Source organism: Nymphaea colorata, chromosome 7 (genome assembly GCF_008831285.2).
Source record: "Nymphaea colorata isolate Beijing-Zhang1983 chromosome 7, ASM883128v2, whole genome shotgun sequence".
In the NCBI taxonomy this organism is placed as follows: Eukaryota; Viridiplantae; Streptophyta; class Magnoliopsida; order Nymphaeales; family Nymphaeaceae; genus Nymphaea; species Nymphaea colorata.
The window spans coordinates 21763012-21775599 of record NC_045144.1 but is presented as its reverse complement, the minus strand read 5'-3'; the positions used below and the strand labels follow the sequence as shown (position 1 = coordinate 21775599).

Here is a 12588-nt window from a genome sequence, read left to right as displayed (position 1 = left end):
GAATTTCGGGTTTGATCTCTTCCAGAGCTTCACTAATCCTTCAATGAGAGCCGGATGAAAATTTATAATTCATGTTGGAGTAGATAAGTAAAGGTGTACCACCTTGCATATGCGTGAAGATGACTTAATATATATTTGATCATCTAAATCACGGTGCCAGAACTCCTATGTTACTAGTCGTTTTGGTTCTTATTAAGGCATATATGCATGAACTGAAAACATAATCAGATTAATTCTTCTTGAACTGAACTGAACCTATATAGATGTGAACTGAGGTCTGATATCCTTGGCTGTTATCTAATTTGAAATAGTATTGTTTCAGTAGAGTTTATTTCATATATATATATATATATATATATATATATATATATATATATATATATATATATATATATATATATATTTATATAGTTGACACAGTACTGTTTATTTTATAAAAACTTACATATTGGCCTTTAGCTTAGGAGGTCATCTTCAATGCCTATAGGTTGAAGAAGCAGCACAGGTATACATGAAGAGCTTTGTCAGTGAACCAGTCCTACAAAGGTTGCAAAGCAAGACAAGTTTTTTGTAGAAGAAAAAAAAAAAAAGTGAAACTGCACGACCTGAAGGCAAAATATATTCTATCTGGGGACGCTGCGGGTTCAAGTAAATACTACGTTATTTATTTATATTTATATTTATTGTGTGTGTGTGTGTTTGTGCGGGTGGGTGGGTGTGTGTTGGGGCAGGGGGGGCGGGGGCGTAAATGGCAGACCACTTACGTAAAAGACAAAAACTCCCTAAAATTAATTGTGAAAACAATTGTTTTAATATAACCTTTTAGATATATGACAGCCATATATTAAGTTAGTCATTTTTTTTTTACTTTAATAATGTTGTTTATAATAAAAAATGAATGGCTTTCATACATCAAAAATTTAATTGTAGAAAAATTAATTTTTTATAAGGATAACTGGAGCTTAAACACAATTTATATTAAATTAGTGTATATAAATATATTAAGTGGTTCACATGTTGTTTAAAATACTTTCTAACAAAAATTTGAGGGATCTAGGTTTTGTTCCTTTCCTTAAGTAGTTTGGTATTTACCGGTGACTATATATATATATATATATATATATATATATATATATATATATAGATCTATGTGTGTGTGTGTATATGTATATATATATGTGCGTGTGTGTGTGTGTGGGGGGGGGTATGTTGGTAGATCTCAAACCACTAGGCCAGGAACAAAACCAGACCACTCAAAATCTATTGTTCAAGCATTTTTTTTGGTATAATCCAATTGTATAAATATCATCTTAGGACTGTCTTGATGAGAATCATACACTAAATCGGTTTTCAGTTTAACATGTTTCTATTGCTATAAAAAAATGAACTTCTCTACTGATTTCAAATTTCAAATCGTATAAAAATCAGTGATTTCCTTACAAACAACTTTAACTATGTCATATTGCATGTTCGTTTAAAATATTTTCTTATAAGAATTTAAGAGATTTGGTTTTGTCTTATGTGATTTGAGATATAGCAAATTATATATATATACAGAGACAGGAAAATTGAACAGTGTTCTGGCTATCTAGAGTCACTCAGCTCATTCTAGAGAACCATCTCATCCATTGTAATAAATGGTTCAACAGATATTTCCATTTGGTTCAGACTTTTTTCTCTTCATTTTTCTCTCAACAGTCCATCACGATCATATCGTGCTTGAAAAATAATGTATAGACCATTATGTCTTTTTTAATCTAAAACGAAAAATACGACAAACACTATTGGGGACAAATTTTTTGGTCCACTCATAATGTTGTTTTCAATGGTGAACTTCATTCTTTGTGCGAAAAGACCATATGAAATTATATGTATTTCATGTAAAATAAGTCTTGTTCTACCTTGTCAAAGAAGCCATGAGGTCGGAATCCAAGAGGACTTGAAGCTAATGATACCAAAAGCCAAAGACTAAGATGTCAATTTCCTTGTTGCTTGCAATTTAATGAATAGAATATGATATGCATATATCAGTTAGAAATATCACTTTCTATATTATCTGGCATTAGGTTTACCTCATCCAATCTTATTAGACCTAAGAGATAAAAAGCTAGTGGTTTAAATTTAGTCAAATTATTTGAAGAAAAATCATTGTCTACTAAATGCCGAATCGCCACTCCATGTGAGAAAATGCCATTAATTGTATCCCTTCGCCGTACAAATTGTATCTCCTAGTATTACAGAAAAGGCCATGGGTTCCAAATCCAAGAAGATTTGTAGCAAATGAAATGACACCAAAATAAGCAGGAGACTGGGATGTCACCAACGTTCCACAATGCCACTTGCAATTTATTGGATAGGAAATCATTTTCATCAGCTAGAAAGATCATTTTCTATATTACAGAGCTGGCTTGAGGTATAAACCCCACCCGTGCATGTTTTTTAAATTTAGTCATCTCAATAAAATATCTACTTGAATAAGAACCTTGAAACCATTAACTTATTTCTACTGTCGTGTCAATTATCAAAGGTGTCGACACGTATGTTGTTGTTGTGAGCAAGAAGTACCACAGTTTGTTAATCAAGGCTTACACTTTCTTATATATTGCACCAATTTATAGTGCAAGAAAGCAAGTGGATAAAAGAACACCTCAAGCTGTAAAAGATATAGAATCACATATGTGAAGTTATTGAGAAACATGCAAAACTATTGATAGGGGCATTTGCAATTTTGCATGATGCGTGGAAACCTTGCTCGATTCATGTAAAACTTGCCCAATGTATGCAACCACGAATCTTGCCAGATGCATGCAAATCGTCACTTTCGCATGCAGTACAAGAAATAAATCCCATTCTCTTCCAAACCAAAAACAACACATTCAATACTACTTTGATGAACAGATATATGACCCAATAACAACAAGAGACAAAATCAAATAAGAGCAGCTAAGAAAAGATGGCTCCAAAGGGCACCTACCTTTCTTCTCTATTTATTCTTGTTTCTTCCTTCTCTCCTTTTCTTCCTCTTGATGCACCTACATGCACACGAAACTTGCTGCATTATTCTTTTCTTCACTTTCACCGTGACCCTCCTACCACCACAAGGGTTGTTATCTTCTTCTTCTTCTTCTTTTTTTTTTCTTCTCCCCTTCTTCCTCCGATGGTCTTTTCTCTCTCTCTCTCTCTCTACACACCCACCAAATCCCTTGAGTGGAAAATCAAATTTGGTTTTAGAAAGAAAAATTAGGTTAGGTTTTAAACGAGAATGAGAAACATCTGCTTTTTCAGTTTTATACGGTATCCTTCTAAAAGGCTGCTGGGGGAAGAACCCCTCTCTTTATTCAACAAAAAAGGAGATAAATGTACCGCAAAAAAATTTAGATCTCCATAAAAAATGGGAGATGATAAATGTGAAAAGGAGCTAAGCAAAAGGATACCGTTGCCTATCCCATTCAACGGTACTGAGGTCTAGCCCATTGGGGCTGTTTAGCACCCATTGGGGATTCGGTTCTAAAATTTAGGGTACATTCATAAAACATAGTATTCCATGGTTTCATGAATTTACCACAAATTTTGAGGCAGTTTTGCTGTCTAGCATGTTCTTTCTGCTAGGGCTTCAGCCAAAATGGAGTTACACTTCTTATTGGTAACTCGATTGCAAAATTATCTCCAGGTTATAAGTGTTTTTTTTTTGGGGTCAGCCGGTGGTTGGAATGGTACTAGAGGTTGGACCCTTGGGGAGCTATATATTGGCTGGCATGGGTAGTTGCCTACACCAGCCGCACAATTTTACACAATCATTCCTTATTTTCATGTGGAAGTCGTTAATTCTTCGTTTAGTGGTCCTTAAGGTATGAGAATCTTAGTAGTGTCCCTCCCCCAAAACTTTTAACTCTGCCATTGAGGCTGAATATCTGAAAAGGGCCGTGGAAATCTCGAAAAGAAGTCGTGAGAAGAGACAGGGAAAACAATGAAAAATGAAGAATTTTACTACAATTTTTTAAATCAACCCACCTTATTACGTAAATTTTCAGAAGATGGGTTATAATTTTACTACTTTTATTTCTTACCGTCACTTTAGTGAGCTTTGGTGATGAAATGCCTTATCAAAAACCTATGACATGACATAATTTATACTGTTGAATTTTACCTCTTATAAATGCGGTGCCAACTCAGACTTTGAAAATGTGGTTCCTGAAATTTCTGCTTTTCCATGAATTTATTTTTCAATAAGAGTAGAATAGTCATTTCAAGTACATTGGGGCACTTGCTTTCCAGTATCTCAATATTTGACTTATTTGGAATCAACTGAACCATCGATTTCAAAGAGATCATTTGATCATTGAGATTAAGTTGAAAATATAATTAAACATAAAGCATATTTATTTCATTGCACATGAAATACGTAAATACTGGTTCTTGATAACAACAACAACAACAACAACCAGGAAATCCACCCCTGGGTGCATGCTCCTCCAACAGAGGATAAGCAAAACCAGACCTGTCATGTATCCGACTCTAGTTCCATGCCTCAGGTCCCACCTTCGTGCTTCAGTGCAGACCATGAAACCTCATCTGTTATTTCACCCATGGGACCCCAACCCTAAGCTCAGCTCAAAACGGACTTCTAAACTGATACTCAAATTCAAATCTCAACCCTAGACCCAAGACAGACTTTTATATCTCTACCCAACTCTGATTCACGACCACTCGATCCAAACAGATTACTAGGCTCATATCTGAGTCCAAATGCAAGATTTAAATCCAAAATCTAAATTTTGACCAAGATTCAAATTTAAATCCAAGTTCTAGAGCAGATCATGGAACAGTTGTAATGGTGTTCCATGAATGTGCCTCATTTTTTGAAGCAGTTTCATCAGACAAAAACAAAATGTTCTTGTTGTCAAACACCCTCTAAAGAGTTCATATTGTTCTAATGGTTGGACTTGTGTGATTGGACTTGTGTGAGTGGTTCTGTACATGAACCCATACTTGTCTAATTAATGGTGCGCCCTCAATATTCTTCTACTTAGTTTGATGGATTTAAAATTTGTTGAAGAGTTTTGGAATTGACTTATAGTGTATTAATGACCCCAGAAAAGAATTTCTGGCTAGCCGCTATTTCATTGCAATTACCTCACCAGGACAAATGAAGTAAGCACTAGCTTAGCCAGAGAAGTACCCAACAATAGTGCTATGTAGTGTAGCACCCTTCAAAACACGAAACAAAGAAATGGTGCTCATGATTTTATTGCCCTGCAAATCGTGCCAGTGACTGGCGTGAGTTTTGGTGGTCTCTACCGGTGTAGCCTGCTGGATAAACGTGATTGTTTTGCTTACATTTATATTGCCTATACAAGACTCAGAATGTCCTCATCATCAGCTGGTAAGATCCCAAATATCAAACACCACTAGGAAACAACCACAAATCTATACTCTCTACATCGAGCAACTTGCGGTGTCGTTGCCTGGTCGACATCAAGAGCATACGCACAGGGTGACATGATCTACTCTTGGTGGGCTGATGGTTTCGGAAGGAAAGAGAAGTGAAGGAAAAACAGAGATCAGTGAGACATACTTTTACTGTCATCTAGTTTACGTGCAAAAGTCAGAGACAACAGCAAGAAAACGGCAAGAAAGAGGATAGGGAAATTAGCTTCATTGCGGATGCTAACTGATGGAGAAATACTCACAGGATGGGTGCAGCATAGCATCTCGCACATTATCTGTTTATAAGGGTGACATGAGACTCAGTAAGATCTATCTAAATGTCCATCTAGAGAGGATGGGGTTTGAGATTTGTATTACTGAAGCTCGCCTCTTTAAGTATCCCTGACTCTGCTGGTCGACCCCAACTCGTTCTTATTAATTAGTTTCTGGCTTTGATTCTTGATTAATTCCATGCTTAATTGGAGAGCTTATCATAATCCTCAATCTGTCTTGTTATCAATTGTTATTTCTTTACTCCTACTTACTCTGTGCCAGTTCTTATCCTACTTGCTTCAATTGAAAAAGAAAAAATCAGCCTCACCAGTAAGACGTTCACATGGAACAGATCTTCCACAGTGGAAAAAAGAAGAAAAAAAAACCTACTATTACCATCCTTCAAGGAAAGGTTTGGACATCACCAATTTTCTTGGGTGAAGGACCTTCCTCTCCTCCTGAAATGGTCGTCCAATCTTCTTCACTCTGGGATCCTTCGGCTATATTTCTTAGATGAAAATACCAGCTCAATGTTGCTGATCTTTGTCTTCATTTAACTTAACCACAACTCTTTTCATATGTAAAAAGGGATATAACAACCTGGTCTATTCTTACACCGAAATGGTTTGGCAGATCACAATTCACCTACTAACAGCTTCAGTTTCAATTCAGAAAGGTGAGGAATGTTGACAACCATTCATTTAGCTGACTCCCTCATAAGTCCCTTAGGATTCATTGCAATCTTAAAATATGAGACTAAACTTTTTAATGTGTTGTGTCACGTAAGCAACATGAATGTTGGGTTATATCATCGATCCATTTTAACAGATGGTGTAAAAGACCCTTCGGGCATAATCTGCTGTTGTTTTTAGTTATTGGTATTCCTCCTTTTCTCGAGAGTAAAATTTTCATTTGGGTTTTTTTTTTTTTTACCCTTTTACGCATTTGTCCTGTCAGGGAAGGCCTTTTTTTTTTGGTCCCACTCATTGAGTTGAGTCCCACAATCAATTTTATCTGCATTCAGCTTTTGGGTTTTGTTTCAACTAAAAAAAAGCAAACAAGAAGAATTACCTCGGCTTTAGATCGCCCGATTTATATCAATCTTTGCGAGCATGCGCACTTTGTGCAAAATTAATACTGGAGATCCATATAATTAACGAGATCAATCACTGCAAGAAAAAGGACAGTTCAGTAGCATGAAAAAAGTGCCGTCACTAAGAAAACTGTTTTTAGCGATGGTTTTATCGTTGCTGAAGACTTAGAAAATTGTAGTTAAAAGTCTTTAGGCAGGGTTTCAATCCTTTGCCACAGATGTTATAAACTGTGCCAGAAACAACTCAGACTAAAAACTTGTAGCTACCGCTGTTACTTTTTAGCAACAATTTTTTTAGTATGTAGTGAGTTATATATATATATATATATATATATATGTATATATATATATATATATATATATATATATATGTGTATATATATTGTCAGAGAGAATGAGAATTGCTGATAACACAAAAATAATGATCATACAATTACAATTTTGAAATGATAACATCCTATTGATTACATTTTGTACATGATTAAAAAAAAACCCCTTCCAATCTAACAATATCACAAACTCACCAACTCAGGATTGAGAACTCAAAAGGATTGTCGAATAGTGTCGGTAAAACTATTATGGACTAGCTTCTAAAACGTAGAATAAGTTTAGTAGAAGTGCTGCTGAGGAGTATTGACAGGACTCCAGTGCGCAAAAAGCATATCTGTGATGATCAGCGCCAGAAAAATAATGTCTTGATTATTATGCCTTTTAGCATTCTTAAAAGGAAAATATGACACAGACACTAATGCATGGGGAAAAATCTTTTGGTCCACAGATAATGTTGTTTTCATATTTGGTGAACACCATTCGATGTGAAAAAAGGCCATATAAAATTATATATTTTCCCTTGAAAAGGAATTCATGTCCCACCATGTGAAAGAAGTCAGGAGGTCCTAGAGGTCCTAATCCATGAAGACTTGGAGCCAATGATACCAAAACCCAAAGACCGCGATGTCAACCTCCCTGTTGCTTGCAATTTAATGAATTAAGATATTGGTTCGAAATATCACTTTCTATATATTATATGACATTAGATCTGGGCCCCATCTGAATCAATTCACAGCTCCATCTTATTAGACCTAAAACATAAAAAAGCTAGTGGCTGAAATTTTGTCAAGTTCTTTGGAGGAGAATAAGTTTCTACCGAAAATGTTATTTTCAATGGGAATCGACATTCCACGTGGGAGAAGGCCGTGAAATTATATATGGATATCCCTTCGCCAGAAAATTGTATCTCCTATTGTGACAAAATAGGCCCACTAGGTCCAAAAGCTGGAGATTGGGTTGTCACGAAGCTGGAGATTGGGTTGTCACGTACGGTCCTTGTCACTTGCAATTTACTGGACAGGAAATCATTTTTATCGGTTAGAAACATCAGTTTCAATATTATATAACTGCCTTCCACCAAATCGAGTACTCGAACTCATATACATGAGGTTCTTTGGTACAGGATAGGCATGATGTGCCGGTCATCTTCTAGTGGACAAGACCGTTTTTGTCCATTGTTTGATGAGCTTAGGAACAAAACCTCATGTTCATTCTGTTGGGTGTTTCTGTTTGGTGTTTGTTTCGTGTTATGTCCGTTCTAGCTATTTTCATTCTGCATTTGCATCTTCTTGTGAGTCCATTCTCACTCTTGTGTAGGCGGCCGGCAGGAGCCATGCCAAACAGGTATCACCATTTCTGCAGCATGTCTCTTTCAACATCCTTTTCTTCTTGTGAAAGCTGAAGAAAGGACCACCCTTCTCTGCCATACTACTCGGGATCTGCTTAATTGCCATAATAATTGATTATTACACACGTGAAAGTAAAAATAAGTTATGCGAGATGAACATGTCCTACTACTTGAAACTGGGGGAACTAGAAAGTCCCAACTGATTTTCTCTTCTTTTGATTTTAAATCCAAAGTATACCTTGGGGATTGTACACTAGGGAACACAATCCTAGCAATCAAACGTGCCTAATCTCTGCATATTGGTAGATAAGCACCTAAATATTTTTGTATGGTTATTAAAATCAATTTTTGAAAATTTAAAATATTGAAATCAATATAAATTCAATCACCATTTGTTGTTCCATAAAAAGTTCACGAAATTGTCATCTAAGACATAGTAAATTGGGTAAGGTTGAAAACAAAATTGTCAGCCGAAAGTCGGAGATGAAATGGAGTACTCCTATTCACTTGAAGGGCAGTTTGACAGCACGACTAGTATCCCATGAATCTAGCCCAATCTTTATGACATATTTCTATGTCCTTGATGTCAAATGAACTCTAAAGGGCAGTTGGAAATTCACATTAAGAACCCAATCTGAATAGGGCTGTTAGATTCACATATGAATCCAAATTATGACTTACAAACCAAAATTAACGCGTAAATACAATTTTCAAAATATATGGACATTGGATAGATGTAAGATACTTAAAACTAAATTGGATCTGAATGTGATCAGATAAACCTAAATCTGAATCTGATGTTATTCCTTAAATTTGAATTCGATATCAAACTTTTTTGTTTCATGTCTGATTTCTTTTGAAACGTCCCGGTAGGATATGTGATCTAAATTGGAAAAATAATCTCTAATGCCAGTGGTCCAATGGGAGACCGGATACATGAACAACCCCACCCCATTAATGATCATGGTACAGTGCCAGTGGACCATGTACATCATCTCATCTATGAGGTAGAATATGTCAGCTCCATTACGTAGATGAAGCTTGCATCATGGACTAGACGACTAAGAATGATCTAACACCGCCGTCCGTCGATGGACATGCCTGCATCAGAGAACGTCATGCTGGAACGCCCTACATCACAAATAGCTGCTGCAAGCTTCGTACTGAATAATTAACTGGAGATAGTGACCACCACCGCTGGAGCTATATATATATATGCAGAACTAATGCCAACCATCTCAGACCAAGAGAGTGGGGAGGAATACATTGAACGAAATCTGCCACTAGCACCATGTTCGGTATCCATCCATCATCATCATTAATTCATTATGGCACGCCCAAGTAATTCGTTTAACGATTTTGGGAAACTAGAAGTTTAGTGTGAACCTTTTGATTGAGAACTCATGAAATTTTTCGTCGAATCCTGATTCAATCTAAAATTTTTATTCATCAAAGCCGTAGCTTGAGATGTTGGCTTTGTAAATAAGAATGTATTGAAGATATAGCACATGATATATGTATAAGATGATCAAAATACTTAAGTTCTACAAGTTACTTGCACTGAGCACAAGGTCGGAGCAGAAATTTCTTGCATGCGCAAAACCGTGAAAAGAATCAGCCGATGCCAATGCATAAATAAATAAAAAAATTGGGGTGTAAGAAATGAGTAATATGCAAATAAATGTAGGTGGGTTTGTGTGGAAAGGTACACACAAGCCCACCACTTGGGCAGGCAGGATTGTTGGCTATGCAGGACTGGGTTAGTCTGACACCCGACATCACCAAGCTCGTCCTAAGTACCAATCGGTTGCTGAAAGCTTTGTTAAAATGTCTTTTCCCACTGACGGTGGCCAAAAACTAGCTACACAAACATACATTATCTATCTATCTAGAACAGTATTTGTTCATTAAGCGCCTAATAGAAATGGCTAAATAGAAAGACAGACTGCCCACCAGCAATATTAATTTTAGAAAAGGAAAGAAAAGGGAGGAAATAATTAGGATCACACAGATTTTTAACCAATATTTCTTTAAAATATTTTGTCACTAAAACCAACATAAGACCCAGTACATAAAACAAGTCCAACTATTCACTTCGAATATAATTTTAAGGGAAACAAATAATTGTGTATAGGTTTGTGCACTTGCTTTCTTGCACAATATTTGGTGTCAGCATAGAAGAAAGGGTGAGCCTTCATTAACAAACAGTGGTAACAGAACACGTGCATCTTGCTCACAACAACAACATACGTGCTCCCAACTTTGATAATTTGGCACGCTTGAAGAAATGACTTAACTGTATTTAAGGTTCTCATGATATTTTCCGTTTTAGAATGCTAAATATTACATAATGAACATTACTTTTTTCTCAATGTTTGTCTTTCAACTTTCCATTACAAAGGATCAGACGGTTCTTGCAAGTGAGCAGAGTGTGTACGTATATGTGTGTGTATGGAGAGAGTGCGTGTGTGTGTATATATAAAGAGAGGCGATGAGAAAGGCCAATGATGGTGGGGTCTTGTCCTCGTCAAGGGAGATGGGTGGTCGATATCGAGAGAGAGAGAGAGTGAGAGTGAGAGTGAAAGGAAAAATAATGAGATGGGTGGTGCTGGTGGTCGAGTACTCACTACTAAGAAGCTTACTGCTATGGGAATTGTGATAGTAAAAGGATTAAGGCTGTAGATCTAGTAGTTAAAGACAGCTAAATTTTCTCTCTTTCTAGTAAGGTAGACCTCTTGACTCAGTCCGACCATGTGAATCCTATAAATAGATCGTTGAGAGGATGCCATTCTGCACTCATCCAGTCATCCACCATTAGTTGGTATTCACTCTAACTAGTGGGCTATCCACAATGAAGCAAGTTTCCTTTCCCGTCCTCTTTCTTGCCCTTCTCTTGCTGCTCTCTGTGGCTTTTGCACGTAGTGTTGTTGAAAAACAGGGTATGTTTTCGTTTCTAGCTGGTCTTTCGTTACTTCCCTCCAAACGATGTCATCCTGCTAGGTGATCATGCAATACTTTTTCTGTCAAACAGGCAACTTCACAACCGAGTTGCTTAGCAGGACGCAGCCAACGATCGATCCAGGACAGATTTAATTTGTGGTTGTTAATCTTGTAGTAGTGGTGTTTGACATGCATTCGGGTAGTCACTAATGCTGCTTGGGAGCTGAGGGAGGAGGGACCCTTGGTTCTTCGCCAGTAACTAGGCTAAAAAATATCAACCGATCCAAAAAGCATAGTAGTCTACTAACCAGACCACCTGCTTGGCAGCTTGAGTGTCGATGTGACCTATACATACGCAACATTGTGACATTTGTGCATCTAGCTAGACAAGCATTCAATTAATTGGTTGGCTAAACACTTAATTTCCTGAACATTATGGCTATGGATGCAGATGAAAAGAATGCAACAGGCGATGTTTGTGGATCCTCTTGCGGCAGTGGTCGATGCTGCCCCTCTGGTTACTCCTGCTGCCCAAACGACTGGTGCTGCCGATCAAGTTACATATGCTGCGGCTATCATGGTTGCTGTAGTCTTAATGAGTATGGTGCACTCGTGAATGCTCACGGTGTCGCTAGCATACTGAAACCTTCTCGTCGCTGATATGTTATCATGTTGGTCATGCTGATAGTAGTAACTTGTGGTATATCTAAATAATAAAGCAAGCATGTCTAAATAATAAAGCAAGCATGCTTATTGTCTGCTAGGACAGCATGCATGCAGGGTCTGTACTTCCTAGTTCTTGTTGCCCGCAAGAACCAGAACCAGTGTTTCCGTCCATCCTCTTTGTGTACTTGTGCAATCGAAATAAATGCACCGATGTTGTGCTTAGTTATTTTAGTTGAATTTGTTTTATATATGTATATATTCTACAAATACTTCATCCCCTCTTACCTTAATTTCTTTTTCATTCTCTCAAATATTTGGCTGGCGGCTAGAAGCTTTCTCAATTTTAGTCAATAAGTTGTCTATATTCCACAAGGTAGTAGTTCCGATCAGCAGGTTATCGAAAACAGCAAAAACTAAGTCCGATTCAGGGCTCTCAATTTGGGGTCTACAAGGAACTATGAAATCCGGCAAAAAAAACAGCTTTTAAGCATGAAATGGACTTTTGGACAGA

General features: G+C 36.9%; 1 long non-coding RNA gene across 1 annotated transcript; it reads left to right on the top strand.

Annotated features, from left to right (window-relative positions):
* Positions 1–11043: 11043 nt before the first annotated feature.
* LOC116257917 (uncharacterized) lies at positions 11044–12308 on the top strand. The gene is made up of 2 exons (XR_004173502.2): positions 11044–11410; positions 11863–12308. It is a non-coding gene; the product is annotated as an uncharacterized LOC116257917 (long non-coding RNA).
* The last annotated feature ends 280 nt before the right edge of the window (positions 12309–12588 follow it).